Raw genomic sequence first — 25,079 nt, 5'->3', positions numbered from 1 at the left:
AATGTATAATCATTTGTTTGCATTTTAATTTCATATCTACTTTTCCTTTTACATATGTTAATCCTTCTGAATGGTTATTATTCTTTATCATTCTCTCTATATTTTTTTGTTTGTTTCTTTCTTTCTTTACGGTGCTTTAAGAAATTTAGTAGTGCAGGATCTGAACTATTCTCTTTGAAATTATCTTTAAAACTGCTATTGACTGTAAGAGGGTTAGTGGTCATGTTAGAGAGCCTGAGAAAATGGCCTTGCAGCACAGCACATGTGGCATCTGATTCCTAAATAATGAACTTCGTAAAGTCAACTATTTGCCCGAGTCACATTTTGTTCCATCCTGGCACAAACCAGACTGGCACGACAAATTGTATCAACAAAGAAGCATGACATTAGCCTTGCGTATATTTTCAACAGCCTTTGTATCGCCATGGCAACAATAGTTTTAATTATGGAGAGCCAAAATGATAACTTGTGTATCAGATGGGGCTCAGTTTTCCCCGTGGACAAAACTCTGATTAGACATTGGAGAAAAGCTTTGTATCCTGGTTTTTCTCCCAGACTGGATTTTATTATCTGCTTTAACAGACAGCTGTTTTGCTCATGGTGTGAACTTGGAGGGGCTGAACCAGGCCGGAGGGCTGCTGGACCGCGGCCCTGCAGTAGATGAACTGACCCTCTTGTCTCAGGGGCTGCCTGGTGGGGTGCTGGTCGGCAAGTTTAAGACCAGTTGTCTCACTGAAGGACTGCTTTTGGCTTCCCTTTAAACTGCTGGAGAACTGTGTATTTGGAAAAGCCTTGTGTGAAGTGATGTCTAATAATTGGCCTTGACAATGTTCAAGATTGTGCTTGGGGGACAAACAAGAGGTTCCACTTCAGCGGTAGACATGAAAATTTGCAAAGCAGATCCACATCCAAATCCAGCTGTAAGATGGATGAGAAATAAATATGTCTGTCTGCATGTATGCATGGCTGGATGCAAGTCAGGAGTGTCTCTCTTCACAGCCACAACAGTATTGTTTAAGTCATGGGGCGTGAGAGGGCAGTGAGCAAAAATGTGTGTGTTACTTAGGCAACTCGTTGAGAGATAAAAAGGTTGGTTGATGTAAATCGGTGTTTTTCTTTCTTTCTTCCTTTTTTTTCTTTTTTTTTATCACTTTCCTGGACTTCTAATGCATTCATTTCCTATTTGTGTGAATGGTGGCCCTTGGTGGCTATGGGAGGGTTGATTCTGGGTTGTGAACTTCCTCACAGTGTTTGAAGAGCAGAGAGGTCAGTGATGAGATGGGACATCTCATAACTTCATCTGGATCTTCTCTGACACACTGACATTTTTAGCATGCGTTTTCCTGATTGCAGGTCTGAGGCAGTGTCGTCAGGAGATTATGGCTAGAGATCATGAAATCACTGGGAATAAGACTTGCAAGATCACACCGTTAACTAGAAATTCAATTATTCAAATGTGGCTCCAGAATGCAGGGGGCTCAGCAAGCATGTAGGCTAATATTTAGACTTGCTGAATCTCTAATCTCACTCCTTAAAGTGTTACAACAGCTCTTTTTTTTTTTTTAACACAAAACCCTGTGCAAGTATTTCTCTGCTAATTGTGCTGTCGATTCACTTATACTTTTCTAAATTTAAAAAGTCCTGCCTCTAAGATTGTGATTTTGGAATTTAGGATCATAAATTAAGCCATCTTATGAAAGAAAATAAGAAGTTTGCTGTTGTTTTTAATAAGATTTATGGTAAATATGGCAACGGTAAGTCTGTCAGTCTGGGCTTTGCTGCACATGTGTAGCTCTGTGCTTTGAGACCCTCAAAATGTCTGTTTTTAGGACATCAGCAGGGGGCTAATGAAAAGGCTTTGTTGATTTTAACGAATTGCAAGCCACTGTAGCCAAAATAAATATAATCTGCTTTTTGGATTAGTTGTCACACATGATTTTACCTACTAACAGTGATTAAAGAACCCTGGTGGACCAGAAGCATAGCCGCTCTCTGGTGACTCTTGCTAAAACAGCAATAAACAGAAGTAAATAAAGACTTAGGGTATTAGTTATCTTTAATAAACAGTGACACTGCATATAATGTTTGAGGGAGACTTCAAAAACCTGTGTCGTGCACAGCAGTGTCACTTCTTCCAGCGCAGAGAGCACGGGTCATGCAAGAGGACCGACCACGGTACCTGGTATCAGCAAGGCAGCGGCACAGAGCTGCTCATCTCATCTCACTGACCTGTGGCCCCACATCCAGGGCTACCAACACCACTGAGCACCTCGCCAAGACCCTCAGTGTTCAGCCATTTTTACCCAGTGGTGGACCACAAGAACAAAGTTCAAAATGTTTGAAACTAGAGGGATTGCAAAAGGAAAATGAAGGGAATGTTAATTGCTTGTGTAATTAGGCAACCTCCTAACCACTGTAATTCCATCCAGTTAATGAATGGAGGACCAGTGCTGGTCTCTCCTACCTTAGCGTTTGTAAGCTGGTACAAAGAATGACTTGCCCCCGCTGACATCTTTTATCCCTGGTATTTTCCCTGTAATAAAGGGTGGGTGTGTTTCCTCATCCCATTCACGTTTGTTGTGAGAGGCAACAATTACCGCTGATGGCATTGTACTACTCCTTTGTACTAACTGTTGCTTTTAATCAGTGGATAGAAGAAACAAAACAAACAAAAGCATGTTTTCTCTTCATAGAGGGAACTATTTCTGTAGCACTGAATGTTGGCAACAATTTTAGGCTGTACTGTATGGGGGAAAAACACCTTCCTGAGAGGGGCAAGGAATGAAGGAGTTTCCCAGCAGGAACACAGAAAGTCAGAGCTTTTGAAAAATAAAATTAAAAAAAAAAATGGAGGGAGTGCAAAACACAAGAATGATTACTTTAGGGAAAAATCCTAGCAAAACAGGGAGGGGGGCTGAGCTTTCTAATGAGCCTTCAGCTTTTATTCATCTGTCCCTAACTGTACACCCCTGGAAGGCACATGGCACTGCTCTGCAAAGAGTTTCTCTCTTCTATGACAGCTAAAACCCTTCAAATTAATCAAGTAAACATCCTCAGGCGATTTAGAATTTTATAACTCTTTTCTGATGCATGGAGTTAAATTCTTGTTCAGTGTTTTGGGTGAAGTCGTGCAGTGGTTACAATATACTCCTGACTTTACAATCTATGAAAAAAAGCTTTGATACCCTGCTCAGGAAGGGAGCAAGACCTACCAAGGCTCCATCCCTCTCTTGGCTGGAAGTCATTAGGAGTTTGGAGAATTGCCCGATGGTGTAATTCAAGTCTTGACTGCATATCTTATTGGTTAAAAATAGGAGCCAACTCCAGCTCATCAGTTTTGCTAAGAAACTATTGATTGTGATTAGCAAGCTTAAAAATAATTACCTGGTGTGTTCATTGCTATCTTTGGACATACTCTCATATTCCTACTCTCATAGAAAGTATTGAGCAGCACAATAGGGCTATTTGATGACTAAGGTGTTGCACTGTGTGGAGGGGAAGGAGGGTACTGAGCACTTCTAATTGTTCCACCTCCTGGTGACTGACACCTGCACTGGGGAGAAACCCCCCTGGCCTCACTGCAAATTAGCAGAGGGTGCAGAGGAGCTGTCTAGATCCCCCCTTGTTCCCATAGGGGCACATCCGTATTTCCAGTTCTTCCCAGGTGCAGTCATCACTGTTACCACTCAGCTTTTCTTTGGCAGCCCCAAACCCACCTAGCACCATGGCTGCTGCATCCTGCAGAGGAATAAATTACTGATTTGCTTAGCACCTGGGGAAAGGGGTTGAGTTTCACCTGGGTTTTAACACCTACTTTAAAAGCCTGGAGGTGTTGATTCATGTGTTTTGAGTTGATCCCAAGCAGCTGAGGCAATTAAAATACCTGGAAGGCTATCTTTCTGTCTTTGGAAGTTGTTGTCTGTGCAACAGGGACAATTGTAGCAAGTGGCTAGATTATTGCTACCTACAGAACTGTGTGTCCATGTTAACCTGCATCTGTTTCAGCCTGTTCAAGCCTGGGCTGCCACCTGAATGTGTGAGAAGAGTGACTTATACTTGTCAAGCTCCTGATACAGGTCAGTAGCTCCTTCAAGCTGCTACCTTAGCTGGGCTTTGACTCTTGCCTGCTGTTGGAAAAGCTGCTTTGTTGCCATGGGCTGTTGAGACAGGCTAGGGAGAGTAACTTTTCTATTTAAGTGCATTGTCAGAAGTTGGATGATGGTACTGCTGTGTGATACTATGTTCGCAGGATCTTCTCACCTGGTTCTTCTGGCTTCGTATCCCATGTGAACACGTGTAACTTCAGATCACAATAATCCTTACTGCCTAGTTTGGTTTTGCATTTTTGATTTATGTTTTTTTCTTGAGTCTTGTTCTTGTATTTGGTGTGTACCAGGGTTATCCTCAGGGGGCACCTGACACGATAGCAGGGTGTAGAACACGAATTATATGTGTAGTTTGTGAGATTTCTGTGGAAGCTTGTTGTGGGGCTGTGCATATCAAACTGAAAACTCATCACCCAACCTACGGGCAAAGTGCAGGAAAGCTTTTCAGGCTCTCACAACTTCTGTGAAACTATAAGCGTGTGTTTGTGCATCCAGGAGAGGGATTTGTCCTAGTGTTTTACCTGTTGATGTCTGCTTTTGATATTCTGACTTGAAATTTAGTGAGGGGAATCGCTTTTTAATGTGCTTGCTGGTGCAGCGGTCTTCGTATCAGCGCAGGTGTGAGAAGCGAGTGCTGGGTCACACCAGTGTTAGAGTGCCTCGTGCCAGTTTGGGGTTTTATGGTGCTCAACAGCAGGAAAGGTAAAATGAGGGTTGAATAAGTTAGCAGGAAAACTCTGGCTATGCTCGTTCACCTTTGCACTGCAGTTTGCCTTGGAGGAGGAGGTGCAGATAGACTGCAGCTGCAGTGACTGGGGCAGCCAAGGAGCTGGTGAACCTGATGAGAAGGGGCAGCTTTACTCCTCTTTGCTGCTCAACTCTTCTTGTCAGCAAGGGGAATTGTGGTCCTGCAGAAGGGAGGAAGGCCTGGGCTTCATGGTTAGAGAGCGTGTGATGGTAATGGACAGTAACTTCACTGGTAGGAGCTCCTGACAGCAGCTTTATGCACTGAAGGTATTGTCATGCGCTTAAGATTTTCTAAGTGACTCTAAACCTGTATACTGCAGCAGTTTCTCTATAAATACTTCTGCAAACTCTCAATAGAGTCATACACTTAAAACATGTATTTCCAAACAATTTACTTCAAAAACATTTGGTCTGACTCAAAAAAATATTATTGGAAGAGATATTTTTTTTTCCACTGTATTGAAGGGAGCTTACAGTCTTAAGCTCTTAAATTCAGCACTCTTTATTAGCATTATTCCAGGACTCACAAGAATTTTATATACGAGTTTGAAAGATTTATAATATATATATATATTATATATAATATATATATTATATATATAATTATATTATATATATATATATATATATATATATACATTTTCATGTTTAAAAACAACTTGTATAACTGTAAGATCTGATCCATTGGGATCTACCAGGGCTAGAAGTGAGTGTTGTATTGCTTTCCTCTGGTTTGAGTACCTTCTTTCATCCAGGAGACTGCAATATGCTTTTTTTTTTTTTTTTTTTTTTCCCATGTCTGGCTGTCTTTGTGTCAGAGACTTGTATGGCTACAGCTACTGCAGGTCCTCAGTGTTTCACAGTGCTTCTGGGAGAGTGTTATTACTTTAAACATATCACTGGCTCATGAATACTGAGTGCCCTTCCTTAGCACTTTAGCAGTGGCTCTGGTACTTTTTTGAAAGAATGGCATATTTTGGAGTAAGTTTACTAACAAATACGATGAGTGAATGTGGATTTTGGACACCAGCAGGGAATTCTGGTCTGAAACAGGTCAAGTCTTGGCCATGGAGAATCTGAGCTAGTAAGAAGTCCCCCCACTTACTTTATTTACCACATGAATATGGTTGTTATACAGCCCATTGGCTAAGTAATCAGTGTGTGATCTTACACAGTCACTTTCCGTATTATATTTAATACTTCTTGATGGAAGCAGTGAGAAATGGGGAGAAATACTTGTGCTTGTTGGTAGTTGATTGTTCAGAGTAAACTACAACCACTAGCCTGACAATAATTTGAATTATTGCAGACGCATGGAAAGAGTTTTAAAAAAAAAAATCACAAGGGAGGTTTCCTAAGGATAATTTTATTAAAAGTTCATGTTTGAAGTGATGTCATTCTTTTCATTCTCTATGTTCAATTGCCTTTCTGAAGCTTGGTCTAACTATTCTGATGTGCAGCAAAAATATTACATCAAAGGTGAATGCTCGAGTCCTGGCTGAAAAATAAAAAAGAGGGCAGTGGGACATGGAAGGGTGGGGGGAGAACCCTCAAATGGCTAAAAGTTCTTAAAAGTTAGATATAAAAGAAAATAATCATTTCTATCCCCTGACAAATAGTTCAAAAAGTAGCCAACAGTTTGGATCTGGCATGTCACATTGCATACAAATGAAGAAACTGTCGCCGTTGGTTCCCTTTGAAACCTTTTGATCTGATCTTCTGTAGTAAAGGGCACGTGACTTGATCAGGGCTTCTCCTGTGTTACAGTCAGTCCTGATCTGTTGAAATACCTGTGACAGGTTTCTCCCCTCAGCTGATAGTATTTTATTTTTCTTTCCTTCTCTTCAATGCCTTTTCCTGTGGTGGGTATTTTTGTCAGGTGGTACGCTTCACCCATCCCTTTCCATCCTGGAAAGCAAGGTTCCAAATTTGTCAATTCCTAGCCGATACTGTATATTATGGTTTTAGTAGTAGGCTTGTAGCTTTTATCTCTCCATTTGCCAAATGGACTTTTTCCCCCCCCCCCCACGAAGAATATGGAAAGTAGAACTAAAATAATACTTTGTAAAAACAGTGCATTAAACACAGTTATTGCAAAAAAATGCATGTGAGATATATTCTGATAATTAAATTAAGGATTGTTTTGTTACTGAGTACCTTTGAATGGATGACTTGGATATGTACAGTCAGTAATGGCAGGGGACAGTAGTGGAAGAGTGGAAGGAAAAGATTTTACAGAGCTCTAATAATTGATCCTTTAAAAAGGCACAGTTTCTGCAAGGTGTTTATAATCTTGCATATGAGTTGCACTAATTTATGAACTTTAGTAGATATTTTGGTCCAGAACCAGTGCAGTCAAGCAAGCTTTCCCTGAGGGGCTGAGCTCTGCTACTGTAGCTATCAATGGCAAAACTATCTTGGACTCTTCTCCTGTGAGCCCATGCTGGGGGGTCAAAAAAGGAGCAGCTGGGCTCATCTCAACAGACTAAAGGCTGGAATAAAACACCCTTGGGCCCACGTCTCACCCCAGCCTTGCCAAGGAGCTACTGGTTGAAAATGGCCTTGCTGAGTTCGAAGCAGTGTTTACATGGGTGGAAGTTAATGGTCATTGTTTGCAGGGGAGGTCAGACTGGGTCAACTCTTTCAGTCTTCGACTGGTTAACCCATAAGTATGCAATACTGACTCTTCCCCGCTGGGAAGTTGTCAAAGAGAAACCCAAAGATGTTGGGCTCCATCATGGTGCCCAGCCTGGCTGCGGGCTGCCTGTCTGAGCAGGCCCTGTTCCCTCTGCTGCTGTGGGTGGGTGGACAAGATGTGTCTGCGTGTGCATGGACAGTGTGCTGGTAGGTTAGCTACTGAGTCTGTGCTGCTTCTACTGGAGGGCCTTTCATAGGTTGGGCTGTCCAATCCTTCAGTGATTTTTATGGTGGTAGTGATTAAGCCTGTTTACAAGGTAAATGTCCCTCTGTGTGCTAAGGTGGCTTGTGCAGCATTCCTTTGGAGCTGGAAAAAGATGGTTGATGGGCTGCTTATACAGAAGAGTCTCGTTCAGAGTTGACTTCACTGTGTGGAAATCCTTTGGCAGAACCAGAACACATGGGACCAATCCAGCAGCACATCTCTTGTTGCTGAAATCCCTCAGCTCTTGGTTCCTGGTTTCCCAGAGCAGAAAAGCATGTGGGAAAGTCCTGCTGGGCCCAAGTATGTCATCAAGAGGCTTTGTTTCTCGTCTAGCAAAGCTAACGTGACTTTATTTCATCTAAAGAGCTTGGATTTTTCAATGTCTGTGCTTCTTCCTTTTTATTGTCTGTTGGGTGAGGAGCAAAATTTGGTAATGAGTAGTGGTGCCCAAATAATGGAGCCCAAAAAGGACTGGGTTTGGATGCTGAGTGGAACCGAGACTCCTAAATGGTGGGATCTTGGAATTCAAACAGTGTCCAAGTTGAAGTGGGTTTGTGTTTTATCCTCTAACACAAAGATGCAGGTCAGCTGTCTAGCTGTCCAGGTGGATGAAAGCTGTCTTCCCATGTTCCACAGGATATATTGACTCTCTGTTCAGTATATCACAGATGCCTCAGCCCTGGGGTGCAAATGGCCGGGAACAGAAACACCAGAGGCTGCTTCCTCCACAGCACCGGGAGGTGCCTGTAGGCTTGTCATCCTCCCGACAGCCTTGTCGGGGTGGGATAGGGAGCACCTTTTGTGGCAGCCAGCAAGGAGGCCTGCTGGCAGTGCAAAACAAAGGCTGGAAGAAAAATGGATGTGTGGGTGGAGATCAGTCTGCTACGGCAACCTCTCTTCCCCAGCTGGTGAGAGAAGGATGGGGGGGGACCTGACAGGTTCACCAGTCCCCCACCAAGGAGTGAGGATGTGGGGGAATGGGATGCTTAACACTCAGCGTGAGGGATTAGCAGATCCAGAAAACCACCCATTTGCTTTCAAGGCATCCTCTGCAATCAGCATGATTTCTCACGAGGAGAGGATTTCACTGTAGAACAGAAGGTTGTAGAATGGAGTGTTTACAAAGGAAGAAATAATTATATTTATGGACTGGGAGTATAAGACCTTTTTGGCCCTGATCACCTATACGTCTGCTTTGCATACAGGAGGCAAGTTATTGGATAGTTTAAAATGTTGGCTATTTTATAATAATAATAATAATAACAATTTAAAGATTTTCCCAGCTGTTAAAGGATGCAATTTTTCTTTCATGGACCATTATGTATGCAAGACCAATTGGTAAACTGCGATATAGTGTTCTGTAATTATTCTCCCCTGTAGCTTTAATGAGGAGATCTGTGTGCAGTTTGATGGGAGAATATACTCTGCCGACAGCTACACTGAAAATCAAGACAGGTGTAATCTGCTTACTGTAGTCTGTGAATCCTCACCATGTGGCTATGTTATCTCTAGTGCATGTTTATAGAAAGATGCTTGTAAAAGGATTTAATTTAATGGAATAATGGTAACTGACACTATGAAAATGAAGGGGCTCAAATAATATGGTGAGAAGAGTCATATAAATACTAGAGTAGATGATAAAAAAAAAATTGAGATACTATGTCTTTCAGTTAACATCATATGAAAGGAAAATACACATTAAGCAATGCTATGTACTAAATAGAAATATATTCTTTATTACTAGCCTAGTCTTAGGAAAGACTTCAGAGAAAACATGACTTTGGAGATATGTACCCAGTCTTGCAGTTGCCTTGCATGGGCAGAGGTGCTTTTGCTGGAGCTCTGCATGGGCATCTTTCCAGGTTTGGAGTGTTAAGAGTAGAATATCTCTTAAAGGCAGATACTCTGCTGAGCCATAGCCAAAAGAATAGTTGTGTGATGAAAGGGACAGCTGAGACATCATTTAGGAACCCACTGTACTTGTGATGGGGAGGGTTCATCCAGGCAACTGTATGATTGTGCCTCGGTTTCCTTACAGTTATCACTGTACAGGTATTTTCAGAAAAGCAGCCCAAATAACTTATTCTTGTGAAGCCTATTGACAAAAAGCAGTACCTTTTTGCTAGTAGCAGTTGCACGATTTTGTTCTTTTGGACAGATAATCTTATTTAGGCAGAAATGTGAATCTAATTCTTATTTCCAGAGGATGAGAGAAATAATACCCAGTCACTCTCCATGGATGTGATTTATTAATTATCAGTCATTCTTAATCACCTAATACTGACATGCATCTAACACACTGGAGAGTTTAATATCTGAGAGAATACTTACCATGATTTTTCTCAGCAGTCCATTTTTAAATTGGGTGCCAGCACTTTAGTTTTGTGTTTCTGATCCTGTATGACTTTTGCCCTTGAACAAGGAGTGTGAATGCACTGAAGATGGCATAAAGTTGCTAGTAAGAGCAATACTAAGTGATGTCCTGTTCTTCAGCAAATTAATTGAAAGCCTTTGGCTTACAGAATTTGGATATCATATGAATATTTAACATTTAATGTTAAGATACATGTTATCTGACTTGCTCTCCATACCAAGGATAGCAGAACAGCGTAATTTGACATTTTGCCTGATGCAGTAACATACTATGTATTAAAAAAAAAATAAAATACTGAGTAGCACTTCTGTTGGGGAAAGGTGGGGGTTGGATGGGAGTTGAGCATTGCTGTTAATTATTCTTATTATGCTGATCTCACTCAGATTTTGAGCCTGGTGATTGCACTGACAAAGGAGCAGCCTTGATTTCTGCACATATGCTACAGTTACTTGTAAAAACTAGGCTCACAGATTGCTCTGAAGCTTTTACAGTTCCTGTAGAACATTTCCATAGTTCCAGCAGTTTGATCACAAATGCAGCATCTCTCTCCTAATGCTGTGCAGGTTGATAAAACAGTTGCCGAGCTGGAGTCCCTAAAGAAATTATTAATTATCTGGTTAATGTGCATCAGGCTGTGGGAGTGTGAGATTAATCACCAGTGCTGGGATGAGTTGCTGAAGTGGATTTTGGTTTTTCGTCTCCTGTCACTCGGTAATGGCTTTTCCTTCCTTCACCATCAGGTGAACAGGTGCGGAGATGCTGTATTTTCATTTTCCTGTAGTCAGTAACAGCCGGTGACCAGGAGATGCCTTTTTCTCAGTCCTGCTGCATGAGCAGTTTACAACATGGAGCGCTACCTGCTTAGGATGTTCCAGCTGCAGGAGATGCTCCTACAGCACAGGACTGACCTGAGCCTTCCCAGATAAACACATTCAAACACGTGCTCAGGGAGGGGTGCTGGAGAGGAACGCTGGGGCTGGTTCTTCGGTATTCTCCAGGTCTCGAAGGGACTGAATTATATTTGGCTGTGGAATTGCAACTTGACTCCTATTTTGAACGTATTTATAGTACTCTGATTTTCTCAGTGAACGAACAATGAACATGCCTCCTTTGCTTAAGGTAACAAAAGAAAAATGAGCTCCTGCAAAGTAGCTTTTGTACTTCACAGGGCAGACACAGAAGAAGGTTCTAGTGCGGTCTTTAGTTGGTACCATCCTTAAAGCCGAATGTTGCGTAAATATTTGCCATGGGAGAACACGTCCGACTTTTCCAGAAGTGGTGAATCAGTCAGGGCACTCAGTTGCAATGCTGTAGCACTGGCCCTGTGCTGTTAGCTGCCATTAAGCAACAGCAGCTGCACCAGAACTTGGTCAGCGAAGCTCTGATGTTCCTCCAGGGGTCCCTACGGGATGGCACATGCTTCCACTGCTCAGTGCGCTGATGAAAATCTGAGAAGTAATTTATTTTTTAAATTTTACTATTGTGATGCTACACAAACCCTTTGAACAGGAAGCCGTGACAGCTCTGTCTTGGGGTCAGGCCCACTGACTGGAAGCGTCTTTTGCTTCAGTGAGGACTAGTGAGGAGAAAGGAGATGAGGTGGGAGGAGCTGGGTCATACTCATCTAAAGCAGAGATTTTTGCCTGAGGCCAAGGGAGCACCCTCTAGTTAAGAAGGGAAGAAACTGTAGACGACAGCATAACAATCCTTGCAGTAGTGTGTGCTGAAGGCCAGAAGCAGAGACTGACCCTCCTCTCTATTTGTAGAAGGGTTTGATAATTAGCTAAATAATAAAGCCCAGTCCAAAAACTGGCACTGTTGTAGAGTCTAGTCATTTGGGTTACTTTTGTCATCTCTAACACAAGTGCTGTTTCTCTTCTCCCTGAGGAAATTCCATAAATGGCCACAGCTACTGGGACCTTAAAACGCATGGTACTTGAGACTGGAGACCTGTTTTCAACCTTCTACTTGACTGCTTTGTCAACTCTTTTTTTAATGACATGAATGTGTAGTACTGGCCTTCATCAGCTTCTGGTTGTTTTTTTCTTGGCTGAACTAGTGTTTTTTCTCCTGGTGGAACTGAACATTTTTGATTACCTTACCACTTCAAGCAGGTGGGGACATGCTTATATTTGAGATGGCCTTCAACTGCTCAATCGTTGATCTCTTGCTGTCTGTGTTGTACTATCCTGAATCGTGCTTCAGCTAAAGGTATTACCTTGGGAAGGGAGGATAAAGGTGTGTGGTATTTAGAGAACTTGCATTTCACAGCAGCTGTATGCTGCAGGCTGGGATCCCTGAACAGCCCCATGATGACAGAAACATCCATTTGTTTGGCAGGCTGTGGTACTTCACATTAAACACGGATGACCCATTTGTGTTTGAAAACCCCTTGCCAGCCAGTCAGTATGGCAGCAGTGGGGTTTTAAATATTAAGCAGTCTTCGGGGCACCAGGTTGAGTATTTGCATCGTAGTTGTTTGGTTTTCTACTCCTTGTAGAGCTTCCTGAGCTGCTTGTGATAAGTAAAACCAACTTTGTTAAGCTCAGCAGTTCCAAGCACTGAAGAGATAACATGGTGGGGGGGTGAATGGGACCTTTAGGGGACGAGACATGTATTGCTGTCTGTATTGGGATGCAGGTCACTATTTGTGTATGGCTTTATTTGATAGTAGCTAGTGCGAGTCCTTATGCAGGCTTGTGTGAACATGCACGCAGGTATGCTTGCTCTTGGTGGTGCGCAGAGGTGACGTAAAAGGAGTGTGTGTAAAATTTGGTAAATGGATGAACCATGAGGACACTAACTCAGCCGACTCTTTCAGTAGCTCTTGATCTCTGGTGCTTAAAAATAAGTAGAAAGCAGTTTTTCAGATGAGTAAATTGTGCAAATCCATGCCTAATTTACATGTACGATCACCTTGACTGCTTGTACAAATCAGGTAATTGCGCATGCAAATAGCTAATTAACACAATTAGCTGATCTGCTGATGCAGTCTCAGGATCTGTAAGTGTACACTAGCCATGTAGTGATTCTGTATCTACAAACCAGTTGTATGAAAACTCTTTGCCCTGATAATTGTTAGCAGATGCAGGGGGTCACTTAGGTTTTTAAGTCAATTTTGGGGCTTTGGGATGAAGTGACTGATGGGGATCACAGCTGTTATTGCAGATCAGAACTGGGTGGGGATCCAAAAACACTTGGGTTTACTGGAAAAACTTCCCTTCAAAGTCTCGAGCTGGCATTCCTGCCAACACATGCAGCCAGCACTGAGACCTGCAGCAGGCTGGTCTGCCGGGTGGCACGGGGCTGTGGGGTGTGCTGGTCTCGCAGAAATTGTTCCACGTGAGCACAGGGCCATGCTGGTTTAGCTCTCTCTCTTCTTAAAACTTTCTGTGAACGGTGCTCATTAGTCACCTCTGTGTTACTATTTTTAGATGCATGAAATATTTTGGATTTAAAGCCTTCTGCTTCCTTTTGACTTCATTGAAAAGAATCTTCTGGGGAAAAAAGATTTAAAGGGTGAGTTTTCTGGTTTTTATCTATTTGTCCAGCTTGGAGATCTCTTCATCAGCATGTCAATGTTAAGCAAAAATACCCAGGCAAGTTTAAACGTGCAGATTGTTAAAGTTCTGGGACTGCCTAAATGACATTAAAATAGAAGTCTTCTCCAAGGGATTTCAGAAACATCTTTCTTCCACCTTTGTGGTGCATTTATTTCTACTATTTTTATAGCTGTTATGATGTGGGGAGAATCCTTCACTGTAATAGTGATTTATGCTTTCAAAGCAAACCTGTTTGTAGGATCTGGTTTTAAGTTGCCATTATATTTTAACATCAGCATTTGTATCTTCAAACTGAGTCTACATGAAAATAACTAGGGAATCCTCTGACTGCAGGTATTTCTTGAACAATTTTTTTAAAAAATCTTTCCTATTTATAAAATAGAAAACTTAAACTTGTGTATTAGGTTTGTGACTTACCCGACTTCTCTGAACTTCCTTTTTTACAAGTTTATTTTAAAACAAGGATGAAACATGCTGTTATGATGCAACTTCCAGGATTCAAATCATAGCAAGAGGTCTGTATCCGGGACCGTGTGGCTGTGTTCTGAAGTCTAGCACTTCGGTTGTTCTTGCACTTACGCTTCTCACAGAGATGTCTGTGGTATGTCACATTTTCCTTACTTGGAATATTTCAAAGCATGTTGAAAAGTAATAAGTGAGATGCTGATTGTGCAAAGATTGTTTTGGCAAAAGGAGCACCTTGTTACGCACTCCACAGCAGCACTCTCACGTCCTTAAAAACTGCTCTGTGAAGGGAATTAAGTGTGGCCAGGAACCCTGGGATATGTCAAACAAAAACAACAACCAAAAAAAACACACCATTACACAGTGTCTTTACATAGATATATATATATATATATATATATATCATCTAGGTGGTCACCAGATAAGGCTCAAGGGACTTCAAATTATTCTGTATGTGAAAAATCCTCTTTCTGGTAGAGCAGCATCCATCTAGTGGTAGTTGAGTGTAGAGTCAGGAGAGAGAAGAGTATCAGCCCTGGCGGGGTCATGAAGTCTCTCATCTGAAGGTCAGAGCATTTCTGAACAAGTACAGAGGAAACCCCTCAAACACAGGAAGAAAATGTGCTTAAAGGTACGTTTTTAAGAAAACAAAATGAGGAACAAAGTAGGGGAAACTTCCACGCTCCTTGTCTGCAAAGAACGCCGTGAAGAAGCATAAAGCCCGTAGGTCCCCTCCTTCCTTTATCAATCTGTGTAGTGGCACTATTGGATGTGGGAATTAAAAAAGCAGAGTCGGAGGCTCGAATGCTAGTTTGCATGCTGATACTAGAGTGCACTTCCAGCCCGCGGCTTGTGCTTATCAGCTTTAGTGTCCGAGCCCTGGGAGCAGGCAGGAAAAGCTTGCGCTTTGGTGTGTGCACAGGCTTCCCCCACCCCTCCCGTGTGTGCCTGGCAATTTAAAGATGCAAAATTCATTGAATGACAAATTCTGATTAGCGAGGAGCTGAGGCCTCTCTGCCCCAAAAGGGAGCAGGGGAGGATGTGCGCTGACTTTATTACTGCCCGTGTCAGACTTTCTCCTCTGCTGCCCTGCTCCTCTTTAAAGGAACAGTGACGGTTGTTTGCCAAGTGTCTTACGTTTTGGCAAAGCCCACAGCTTTTATGATTTCATAACTGATTACTCCTCAATGAATTGTAAGTCATTTAAAAAAAAAAAAAGACTGTAAAATTCTTTTGCAACATCAGATTTCCACATTGAGTTTACTGTAGTTTGTGACCTGGAGTTGAAAACTAATTGGGGAATGAAAAAAAGTTATAGTGAAAATAAGCAGTTTGCTTTTAAAGGCTACCAAACTGAACAAGTCTGGGAGAGAGAGACAAAACAGAAAATCAGACAAATGAAGATTCTGTAGCTCTTTGTATCAGGATAGCTTAAACCCTGTTTCTACCAGGACACAGAACTGCTTGAAGAATTGTGTCTAAAGGCTATAACATGTTTAAGCATTGTATAGATGTGTTGTGTTTTTCTCCGGTCCTGACACTATCTCTGGGCTATACAGTGTCAGATGGAGAAAGAACGAGCCATTTATCAATGGCTAAGGTTGTATCCACCAAGCACTGAAGGAGCACCCCTATTCCTAGGCATCTAACTTGGAAGATCCTAGAAGATGTTTTTCTGTAGTTACTCACAGACATTAAATAAACTGAAAAGGCCACGTTGAAGCAAGTGCTAAATTGCTGTGATATGCAGGTGACTTCTCTCCTTGCCCTTCCCTGTCTAGGACTGTAGTGCTGGCCAGCGAGATGGCTGGCTGCCTTTTTCTGATCAAGTGATGTCTGAGGAACAGCTGATGGCTGAACTCATCTAAAATGGAGTTAATGGTTACAGGAGGGACCATCCTCCGAAGAGTTGGTAGTGTTTACATGGTTTATGTAAAGATCTGCAGTCACTCCCTCTTGCCTGCAACACAGGAGTTTTCTTGAGGTTTCTTGCTTGAAATCTCTCCTGTCGTGGTGGCCACAAAGCATGATCTCCGTTATCTCTAGTTGGTTAGAAGACAACATTCCCTTCTGGCAAAAGATGACCTCTTCCTAGGTACTTACACCTCTGCCACGCAGCACATACTCATTTGGTGTCCCTAGCCATGAAGCCAGTAGCACTTGGGCTAGTCTGTTTCCTGCAGCATGTAGGTGTGTGTGAGGAGCCTCTGAGAGCATTGTGCCACTGGCTGCCAGGCAGTCTTAAATCCCATTTGAAGTCCCAGTTGTTTATCTTTCAGTTGCTTTGTGGTTAGGCCTTGCTTGAGTATTTTTATTTAAGTCCTGTGACGAAAGCCGTGACGAATGGCTTTGCAACCTCCAGCACAATGGAGTGCTTTGCAACAGCGCTGTTAAACACCTTTCCACCAGCCCCCCCCCCATCTTCTAGTGGGGTCATGGACTGCTGTGCTGTGATAAGTTCATTCTTTGTTGATTTGGGGGTTCTTGGGGTTCTATCAATGTGAAACCTGTTAAAATCTGGTGCTCTGCAGCCAGTGCGAATTAGCCTGTGCTCCAAGCAGGATTTCCTTGTGGGATGGTCTGAAATGCCTGTGTGGGCATCCCCACAGCCTTCCAGTCACATGTCTCGTCTCAAGTACTGAGCGAGCATTTGACTTTGTTCTTGCCTTCCCTATCACCACCGCAGGGGATCTCTGCTTACATCAGGCGGCTCTGCTGGCACCGGAACAAAATGCTGCTGCTCGCGTTGCTCCCTTTGTGGAGGGACTGAGGGAAGAAACAAGGTGTGGGTGATACTGTTTGATCCTCAGCATGATGGCATCCCCACATTGTGCCTGCTGCTCCCTAAAACTCCCTATTTCTGTGGAATATAGGCTGTTATACCTCTAGAAAACAAAGGAAAGTATGTTGAAGCACAAAAACAGAGAGAACTGTGTTTTGTCTTGCAGCACCTTTATTTACAGAGTTTATCCTGGGAACCTCAAAGCATTGCTAGTTGAGTTGTAACAGAAACTCAGTACACAATGACTGACTTCTCCCAGTGAATCAACAAGCACGTTGTATTGACATTTAAGTTTTGAGGTCTTTGTATATCCCTGGTGCAGGAATGAAGCTTGCAGATCAGCTGCTAGGAGATGTAGATGCGTTATTAGGGATAACTTGGTTTATCTCCTTTGACACTTTTCTGATATCTCTTGATCATTTAAGGTCTGGATTAAGTGGGAAAAAAACATTACTTGCACGGATGTTGTGTAGCTTATGCCTCAGATCTTTTATGAGAGAGTTTGGGTGCTTAATGTCTTCTGATTGAAAAAGAAAAATCAAAGTCATGTGTACGGCTTCCTTCTGTCAGGTGCTGAGATGAGGTTTAGGTAAGCACGTAACAGCAACTCAGATATCTGAAAGTCACATTTACAGCTGCACCTAATATGATTGTACATAAAAAGAAAAAAAATAAGGAAAAGGAACAGGCTTTTGTTTGTGTTGGCTTTTTCTTTTTTTGTGGTGGTGGAGGATTGGGGTTTTATTTGAACTTACTGGGTTAAATGATGCTTAAGGCATACTATGCTCGATGTCACTCTTGGGACCTGTATTTTCCATCCTGTGATGTGGCATGATGATGTTTTTGCAAGGCAGTGTTGTGTCAGGAGCCTGCTGGACATTCAACCCCAGCATCAGAAGACAACGGCTTTCCGGGAGCCGTGTCTGCAGAGCAGCGCAGACGAGAGGAGGTGCTTGGCACTCAGCAGCTACTGGGAGTGAGTAGGAAAAGTAGGTCCGGATGTGCTTGCCTGCCCAAAAGACTGTACTGATCTTCAGAAATACGTTTTTTGTTCCAAATCCATACTCCTTGGAAAAAGTAGCTATTGTTTATAACTAATAAATTAATGTCTTTCATACTGAACCTGTAAGAGAATGCAGAAATCAACCATTTCTGTCCTTCAGTTTGATCGTAAATGTGTTTCACAGGAGCTCAGCAGGCGTGTATGGTGTTCCTGATCTGGCGAAATGTCAGGGAGGTTATCATATCACTTCACTGAGATATCAGAAATGCAGTGGTAATACTGAAAAACCCATCCTAGGCGTTGATGTGTTTAGCAGCCTGATGCACCCTAACCAAGGCAGGCCTTTATTTATACTAGTCTGTTCCTCTTCAGCACTTTTCATCTGAGTGTTACGAAAACTGGACTTCACCCTGTGAAGTCGTTACCATAACCAGTTATAAAGGGAGAACCAAGGCTCAGGTAACTTGCGGCTTTCCAAAGGTTACCTCGCATGTCAGTAGCAGAGCATAAAGAAGGGTCCGTCCATCTGTTTCCCATGCTGCTACTTTTTTCCACACTTTCTTTAACCATCTGGGAAGAAATTCATCACTATGCAGCGTCTAGCACAACTTACGTAAACAAGGATCACTTAAATTGTCGAGTGAGACCTTGTGCTGGTGCTGTAGAGAGGGATAAATTGGTCCAGAACTTTGTGAGCTGCTTCACAAAAGACTAATGAGTGCACGCAATGTGACTTGCAGAGAAGCTGCTCCCTAGGAGAAAACGGAACCTCGGCATAAGTAGATCTGCAAACTAATGACGTAAAAATAGCTTCAATAATGAAAAGTTGGTAAATAGAGGCATGGCAGCAATTAGGATGTGTGTGAGAGACAAGCTAAACAGACCTAAGTTTGAAGGAATTTATTGTCTCGGAATTCTTCTGGTTTAACTCAGTGCTAGGTCACTTCTAGTTGAAGCAGAAGAATAGTTATTTGTAGAAGCCTAAGGTCATCTTCCTGTAAAAACAAAGCAAAACAACTACCTTCTGCTCGAGCTTGCTCAAAATAATTAAAATGTGTTGAAAGACTTGAGGATGTGTTTCCTTCTGAAGATTCCTGATCCTCTGTATTCTTCTTGCCAAATGAGTGGCTTCACTATTGATTATTACTTTTTCATGGAGACAGCAAGGGACTGTGAGGTTCTTAATAACTATATTCAGATCCCCTGTCTTAAGTATGGTTTTATTAGCTTAAAAATAATAGGGGGAGTGAAACATTTCGAAGTTCCTTTAACTTTTTGTTTCCCTGGTATCCCAAATGATTTCCAGGGCATGCTCAGTGAATATCAGAAGCGTAGTCTCATGTCTCATGCCTTGAATTGCTGCACCCCAACACTGCTGATCAACAGGATCAGATGTGAAAGCTCGACTTAACTGTTCTTGGTCTCCTTTTCATCCCATAGTTGAAAATTTTCTTCTGTCTGTTCAGATGTTCCTAAGCATGGCTCTGCAACAGATGCAATTCTTTCTAGGTCTCTAGGTAACATTTTAACCTGTGTAATGTTCACAGCATAGCATCGTAAGTAATATTCCAGGAAATACGCTGCCGCTTGTTAAAAAGGATAGGACCCCAGAGATGCCTTTAAATATGCCTGTAAAGTGAGAGGTGCCAAGAGAAAGATAATATGGCTGATTATAGTTATTTACCTTACATTTTCATTCGCCCTTAACTGGGTGTAATTTAGGGGCATGAAATCTCTTATTGGAAGTGTATTTGCATTAAACAGCTCTAAGCAACCATGAAAGTGCAGAAGCTGAAAAATTGACAGACTGGGTTCCTAGAATCCCAAAGTAGCATTTTTGTAATAAGCATACAAACAAATCAAATAAACATGTTTTGCTTCAACGATTTAAAGAATATGGTCTTTGGAGTAATTTGTCTTTTTTTTTTTTAAGCTATCATTTCTAACCTTTTCATTGCCTATCTCTAGTTTGCAGCTCCTCCTAACAATCTGCAGCAATTTCCAACCCAGCTGTTGTGGTTGCACAGCATTGTGCCTTTGTTTAGATTTCCATGAGCTATCAAATCTGACTATAAAGGGGATTACCTGGCTGGTGATGTTGTTTTTCAGGTCTGCACTTTTTAAGAAATAATTGTTTTACAGTTGCTTAAAAAAAAAAAAAAAAAACAACTCTGAAAATCAAACTTTGCAGTTGGATGGAGTCCAGTCTTGCAAGCAGGTGCCTTTTTTCATACTCCCCTTCACTTTCCTTGCAAATGATTGTAAATTGTAATCAACTGTAAGAGTAGTGGATATTTTTAATCAGCTCATCCCTCTGTAAGAAGACTAAAGTTTTCATGAGTGTTTTTTTAGAATGAAACTGTGTACTATTAAACAGATATGATCTACCTCTGCCTCATGGTAGCTGGTAAATTACTTTATATCCCTTCTCTCTCCCACAAGGCAGTCTGTTTAACTGAAGCTTGTGAAATGTTGTGATCTTTGCATGAATGGACTTATTGAAGTGAAAAGCATTAACAATATTTATTTCGGTGGATTGCAGAGTTAATGACTGAAGAAGAAAAACTGGTAAAACTTGCTTTCTATATATACAACAGAGTCTACAAGAAACTTAATTCATTTTTAAGAAAGCAGACGTGTCTGTGTCTGAATCTGTTACAGTATGTGTGATCCCCTTATCATGCTGGGTTGAATGTCTTCTAACAACGTTATTGAAATATATCTCCAACATTCATATTTGAGTCTTTCTTGCATTGTGGGTATTAAATGGAAGCCAGTGTCTGTCTTTCTCTGCTCAGTGCAAAAGATATTTACTGTATTTGAGTGTCTTCAGTTTTGGTTCTCATTTTGCAAACGCGGTACACTTTAATTAAGGCTTGTCATTTGAAATCTAATGATTACATTTACTGTAATGTCTCCATCTTGAGGAGGTGAATTTGACTTAGAAATCCTCTCTGTCATAGAGGGGCTGATAACGGTTTGAAGAGTTCTTTTCCTGGGTGAGAGCCATTCTCCTGGCTTGTGCTGCTCTTTCTGGGTACAGGGTCGTAGTGCTCGCTTAAAGGATCACACTGTGTTGCTTTGTACAACTTAGAAGCACTAAAAATGGACGAGAAAATCCCTGAAGTTGTGTATATATACACATTTAGCTTGGAACGTACCTGCATGGGATGGTCTTTTCCCTTTTGTCTTTCAACACGGTTTCAGAGGTGGCTTATTGATTATACTGGAACGATGAAGAAACTCCTCTCCCTGAATTAAGCTTCTGTTAGTCTCTGAAAGGACTTTGACCAAACAGTGAATTGTTAATACACTGAGGTGGTTTTTTTATTGTTGATTTTGGCTTTTAAATAAACCTTCCTATAAAAGCAGGTTTTGGTTGACCTTTCACCTGCTCCTTTCAAAGGGAAGAGTTGTCTCACGTTTCTTCTGAGGGTACTGCCTGCATCTCCAAATCTTCTACTGCTGCTGTTCAAGCACCTGCTTTTAATGTCAAGTCAAAATCCTAACTAATTTTACTGTCAAGTAAATGCCATTTTATGTCTGCTTATTCTGCTGGAAAGCATAGAAAAGAACTTAGTTTTCAAAAAGAAGTTATCGAAGCCTCAAATTAATTGATTTTCAGTGTTGCAATATTTTAAACCAAACTTGTGATTTTTTCCCCTAGTTAAGATTATATCATGGTGGTGTGGTGTTGTGGGGGCAAGGGTCCTAAGCTTTTTCCCCAGCCTGTTGTGGTGCAGGTAGAAAGCTGCTACAACATTCAGACTCAGGAGGACGATTGTGTTATGCCTGTCTCTGTCAGAAAATGCTGGGGTTTGTGCAGAGGACGGGCCTGGCAGTGAGCTGAGATGAGGGGAGATGCAGGGGGTACCCCACAAGGCACAGGAACATGTCCTGGCTCTGGGATCTCTGGTCAGGGAGGCCATCCAGCCCTGAGCTCTCATTCTGGTGAGAGAGCCATGCCGTGGTTTGCATGGCAATACGGCAGGACGAATGGTGTTTGTGCCATGGGGGTTGAGAACAGGGCATGGAGAGAGGTGGTAGGAGGCTTGTGGGCTCACCTCAAAGTGTCCTGTGCAGTATGTGGATGCTCAAAAGAGAAGGTGACAGGCTGGCCGCTGGCTCATTGTCCTCAGATGTCCTGGTTAGGAAATGATTTGGCAGGTGGCATCTGATTAACTTGCGGTCTTTCACTGCGTCTGGTTTGCACATCCTACCAAGAGCAAAGCCTGGGTTTTCAGACTCTGGCACCCTGCTCTGGTGCTTCTCACCCAGGTCTCTGGAGAAGCCCTGTGGCAGCGAGAGGACCGAGGTGCCTCCCCCAAATCACACCCAGCTGTCTCATCACAGGGCTCATCCTTCTTGTTGGGAGCAGGTCCCCGTGCGGCAGAGGCAGGAGCACACTTGGGCTGGGATGCCTTACCCAAGGCATCAAGTCATACCCAGACTTCAGGTTAAGCAGTGCTAAGGGCCCTGGATGGGCCGTCTGCAGGGTGGGAGATTGCAGTGAATGACAAACATGTGCCAGTGATAGGTACAAGCTTTCTTGACCTGCCTTAATTTTTCCAATCAGGCCTATAATTGCTAAGGGAAGGTGTAGACAAATGCAATAATAATAATAAAAAGTCAGAGCTATAGCAAGGCTCTAAAAGGAAATACATTTTAGAAATATATTTTGTTGTTTAATTAATAAGGATTTTGTTGTCAGGCTAAAACAGACTAAAAATAAACAGCTGTATAGTACTTCATTAAGCTGCCTGCTTGGAGTGATTTTCCCATTGATTAGTCTCAGGGCTAATGCTGGTTCATTCCTCATTTCATTGCTAATTAACATCAGCTCTGCTCCTGACCACTTGACCGCACTCTCTCTGTGAACATGTGCTGGTTTGGCAAGTAATAACTGCTCCCTCCTTCTTAAAAGGCAGAATTAAGGCAGAAAATAGCTATCAAGCGTAGATCTCTAGCTGCTTCTACTGTAAGGAGAGCAAACTGTAAAACCGTATCGGCCTGTACGAAGGGTAATAAACGTAGTTTACAGAGCACAGCAGTTTGATTGAGGAACTATGTAAATACAGATGATGAGCTCAAGCTGCCATATGAATTGACAGGCTTGGCTCATCTCGTGTCAGCCAAGTTGATTCAGGCTCTTCTGGGATGCTAACGGTGCAGATTACCTGACCCAGGGGCTTACAGCCACTGGCCTTTAGGTAAGGGGATGCTTTGAATGTGCAGCACTTGTTTCTCCAGGTCTCCACAATGTTCTCGCAGGCTGAATAATGAAATGCTTTGGCAGAGAGGGTACAGCAAGAGCAGGAAGCAAAACACCACAGTTATAGCTTTGTTAGGCTGCTTCCATGCAAGTGGAATATAGATGAAAATAGAGGGATGAAATACTAGAATTGGCATGGATGCACTCTGAGAAAATCTCTAACAACTTTAATGAAATTAGCAGCCTCTGTTCTGGGTGAAAAGGTCAATTTTTCCATAAAACCCAAGTAAACTGGCATTTTGGAAAACATCTACTAAACTTGGCACAGAATAAATAACATTATCCCAAAGTCTTGGTTCAATTCCAGATCGTAGCATTTTCTTTTAATTGAATTGGGTATTGCATTTCATTTTCAGAAAGTCTTTTTTATTCCTACATTTTGAAGCATTCATATCTCAGAACTAATCAGAAACTCAGCCTTATACAAATCTATCAATCAGGAACAGCCACTGGAGAGAGCTTGCCTGAGTGATAATCCTTTTTTACCTACTGTTGAGCAGAATCCTAATTCACTTGTTCATCAATTATATATTTTATATATATATATGGTATTTCCACCATTAATTTAATGAATTTAGGGCTCAGTCTTGCAAGCAGTTCTGCACATGAGTAGCTTTATTCATGTAAGCAAACTGCTCATGTGAATAAAATTAACCATGTGAGATATCTGTAGGATGAAGCTTTACAGTAGTTATATGTATTCATACGAGAAGCCATCACCTTCCTAACTCCCCTTTTTTCATCTTTAATAACAAAAAGCATCCTTTACTCATGAGTAAAGTCATTCCTATTCTTAAGGCCATAAATAACCAGTCTGGATCAGGAAGGACTCCCAGTTCAGTATTGCTTGGTTGGTTGTGTTATTTGGCTTTCCTGGATGGTCCTAGAATTGGCCTCAGAGCAGAGACAGAAATGTAGAAAATCCTGTGTTGTTGTCAACTGACTGTAGGAAAGGCTAAAACTGTATTGTACTGCAGACTTGATCCAGCTGGAAAATGGAAATGGAGTTCTGCTTCTTGTTCCCAGGATACATCCAGCATCTCCTGTTTCTAAAAAGATGCCTATGATATTTTTAACTTTTCTCATGATATTTCCATTTCTAGCCCTGGTCAGAAGCAAAATGAAAGAGCAAATACGAACATTAATAAAATAAAAAGATGATAAACATTTCCTTGCATTCTCTTGAACTGTAAGAAATATTGTCTGGGGCAGTCCATATCTTGCTTTGTCCGTCTCTTGTTTTTGGTAGGTCAGTAGTTACACCACCCTGCTTGCATTCACTTAATTCGTATTTTGCTCTCCTATGGATGCTTGCTGGGAGATGGTAAAACATAAAACTCTCAGGGGATCAAAGGGACTCCAGTGGTGCTGGAGGGAAGAGCAAGCAAAGGAGCCAGGTGCTGTGAGAAGGACCATGGTGTGGAGGTGATGGGTGACTGGAGTATTGCAGGTTTAGATGAATCAGTAAACTTGTGGATGCTTCCAAATCATTTAATAGTACATGTGAAAGTGGAGTGTTGGTGGTTTTTTTTCTCCCTCTGCCTCTTCATTCAAAAGATGTTGAAGGAAGGAGATAAGAGTTTTAAAAACCCTTATGAAGGTGGCATATTCTAAATAAGATCTTACAGAAGGCTGACTTGAGTGATGGAGAGTTTGTGATCCTCAGCCAAGGGACTATTTAAAATAAAAACCTTATGATACAGATGCCAGATGCCCTTTCTGGCCTTGTTACTCTCAATCCTTAAAAAGGACTCCTTGAATAGTCAGAACTGAAAGTTAACATGAACGGCTTGGTCGTTTGAACTGTAAGTTGGCATATTATATTAAATGAGCTTCAGTGGCTTCTTGTTTCACTACAGGCTAGA

The 25,079-nt window shown here is 42.0% G+C and overlaps 1 protein-coding gene across 10 annotated transcripts in view; it reads left to right on the top strand.

Moving 5' to 3' along the window:
- The window catches only part of ESRRG (estrogen related receptor gamma), a 403,755-nt gene that overhangs the window by 109,456 nt on the left and 269,220 nt on the right, over positions 1–25,079 (top strand). For 3 of the 10 annotated variants that reach the window (XM_066995513.1, XM_066995511.1, XM_066995514.1), the window contains exon 2: positions 13,564–13,648. The exons of the other annotated variants lie outside the window; for them this stretch is intronic. The gene's annotated coding sequence lies outside the window, so the exon portion shown is untranslated. The remainder of the gene's footprint in view (positions 1–13,563; positions 13,649–25,079) is intronic. 10 annotated transcript variants of the gene reach the window in all.

The sequence above is a fragment of the Anser cygnoides genome, chromosome 3 (assembly GCF_040182565.1).
Source record: "Anser cygnoides isolate HZ-2024a breed goose chromosome 3, Taihu_goose_T2T_genome, whole genome shotgun sequence".
NCBI lineage: Eukaryota > Metazoa > Chordata > Aves > Anseriformes > Anatidae > Anser > Anser cygnoides.
This window is presented reverse-complemented; position numbering and strand designations above follow the sequence as displayed.